The 2,876-nt window shown below is 43.0% G+C and overlaps 1 pseudogene; it reads right to left on the bottom strand.

Moving 5' to 3' along the window:
* Positions 1-597: 597 nt before the first annotated feature.
* Positions 598-984, bottom strand: Snrpc-ps5 (small nuclear ribonucleoprotein polypeptide C, pseudogene 5; annotated as a pseudogene).
* Positions 985-2,876: the final 1,892 nt, after the last annotated feature.

Raw genomic sequence — 2,876 nt, 5'->3', positions numbered from 1 at the left:
TCTGTTTTGTCCTGATAATGGTGAAATCTGCATCATTAAGCTATATCAACAGTTTTGAGAACAGAAAAAGAAAATAGTAATTTTTTTTGTCTAGAATGGCATTGCTTAGAGATTACAGCCAGTGCATTTTAGAAGTATTCATGGTTTCTAGACTTTTGTGTTTTCACACATTTTGTAGGTTATTGAAAGAGGATTTAAAGACGTGTGTGTGTGTGTGTGTGTGTGTGTGTGTGTGTGTGTGCATGCGCTCATGTGATTTAAGGCACCTTTGGAAGTTGAAAGAGAGCATGGAGTACCCTGGAACTGGCAGTTCTTTGAGAGCCTCCTGACACAGTACTGAGATCAGATTTATTAGGAGCTTAGAACAGTACACATTCTTTTCTTTTTTTTTTTTTAACTAAGAGAGCTGACGGTTTTACTTTTATATTTCACAATATAAGTGGAAACCGCACATTTTTGTATCACTTCTCCCTCCAGAAGGATTCTCTCTGTTAGGAAGGGAGGTTCCTTGTCATGCGTCCAGTAAACACTCAGGCTCCCCCAAGATCTCCTGGTGAACCCACGAGACATACAAAACGATGAAGAGCGCTTCTGCTCTTAATTGTCTGGCTGGGTCATGCCAGGCCATGTGGGCACCATCATAAGGCGGGCAGGAGGTCTCATCATTGGAGGCCCTGGCATCATGGGCAGATGGTCTCCCATGGGTAGTCTGATCCCCAAAGCTGGTCCCACAGGCATCAACCGAGGAGGAGGAGGAGGAGGAGGAGGGCCCATCCTTGGCATCATGGGAGGGCCTCCCATGTGGAGTGCAAGCATCATGCCAGGCAGAGGAGGATCTGGGAGACTAAAAGAGGAGGGGAGTGTCAGGGCCCCCGCAGGCAGAAGGGCAGAGAACGGAGCTGGAGGGATCTTTCCTTGTTGAAATGCAGCCGATATTTTGTCAGTCAGGCTCTGGGCCTTCTCTTCCATCCATTTCTGGTAATAGCCTTTCCATTCTCTTTGTGTTTCCGACCACTGTGGTGTGTCTTCCTCACAGACCGAGAACGGTGGCTAAGATACATATCGCAGTAGTTACAATTTAACTTAGCCATGTTGCTCCACAGGCCGTCAGCTAGTCAGGTCCGCGCAGCCAGCAGCTCTTTCCCTCCCTCCCTTCCTTCCTTCCTTCCTTCCTTCCTTCCTTCCTTCCTTCCTTCCTTCCTTCCTTCCTTCCTTCCCTCCCTCCCTCCCCCCCTCCCTCCCCCCTCCCTCCCTCCCTCCCTCCCTCCTTCCTTCCTTCCCCCCTTCCTTCCCTCCTTCTTTTTTTTTTTATTTTAACTAAAAGACAATCCACATTCTTAACTTCTGAGCCATGTTTCCAGTCCCTGCTGTGACTTCTGAAAGACAAGCATTTGCTGCCTAGCTTTGGCTAGCCTAGAACCTGTCTCTACTTCCCCAAGTCTGGTCTTGCAAGCGTTTGGAAGAACGGCAGAGTCCACATTGTTTTAAACAAGGGTATTACTTGATGAAGGGAATCAATCATAATGTAAGCTCAAACACACAGAGAGGATGTGCCCAATCCTTCTCCCACTCTATTTACCTGCCTTTCCTAAAGATAATCTTACCTCCAGAACAGTAATCCATCTGCCTTCAACATCTTATTTATTAAATAGACTTCTTTCCAAAACATATAGCCATTCTCAGTGGAACTTCATTACCCTCATTTGAGTATAATGTTAATTTTATTAATACAATGCATTTTCATCTGGACTGTGAGAGCAGCTGAAAATTTCATTACATGTGAAAGGATTTACATGAAATAGAGTAGATTTTGATGCAAGGGTGTAGCAAAAACTGAGTTTCTAACTTCAAACAGAAATTACGAGTATCTAAAAACTTAAGAGATGCTCAATAAATAATTTTCTATTGATAAAGGACTTTTCAAATTGCTTCCTGAAGTTATGATGGACAGAATTTTAACAATCCCTAAATTCAGCGTTCACCTAGTGCCTGCCATGTCAGAGACTTCTGAACAGTTATAATGCTTTCGTACTTGTCTTTTAGAAGATAAGCCTTGCTTTCCTGGTGCTCTTTATTAGTGGCAAGATAAAATAATTCATAAACTAAGATGCATTCTCATCAGATTATGATGAGATATAAGGAGGTGAAAACCACAAAGCACTTCTTTCAAGGTTTATGCAGGCTTGGAGGGATTTCTTATATTTCAGATAGAATCTTGCTCTTTATAAGAGCTTCCGTTTCCACACTCTATGATCCAAACTGTTTCTGAACTTGTAGACTTCCTGCCTTATTCTCCCAAGAACAGAGACATCAAGTGTGAACCACCACAAGGATGGGACTCAAACATTAGTGGGTGAGTGACTAAAGGACCTCACTGAGCATGTGACTTTTGAAAAGAGAGAAAATAGGGAGAATGAGACATGGGGACCAGGATAGGGTGGAGGCAATGTTGTTCAATTTGAGTGAACTGACAAGTCCATGCTTTAAAGTTAAAATCTATGCTCTATTTGAAGACAAATAAGGAAGCATTTGGTAGTAAGAAAGATTCAGAGGAACTGAAGTCAGAGGGATGAGAGGGAAGTAAAAGGGAAATACTCAAGGATCCTCCTCCCCATGAGTTCAGATTCTCTGTGTATCCCTGGCTATCCTAGAACTCACTCTATAGACAGGCTGGTCTGCATATCAGAGATCCCGCCTGCCTCTGGCTTCCAAGTGCTGGGATTTAATATGTGTGCCGTCACTTCTGTCTTATTCTAGAGGATGTGGCAGACTGTGCTCAATCTTTATTTTTTAATAAGAGCAATATCAAGACCATAGGACACTTTTGAGCAGATGATTAAATATTTCAACATGATTAAGCAGAATTATCTTAGAAT

Source organism: Rattus norvegicus, chromosome 11, assembly GCF_021556685.1.
Source record: "Rattus norvegicus strain SHRSP/BbbUtx chromosome 11, alternate assembly SHRSP_T2T, whole genome shotgun sequence".
Lineage (NCBI taxonomy): Eukaryota > Metazoa > Chordata > Mammalia > Rodentia > Muridae > Rattus > Rattus norvegicus.
The sequence above is the reverse complement of the archived record's forward strand: the minus strand, read 5'-3'. Positions and strand labels throughout refer to the sequence as shown.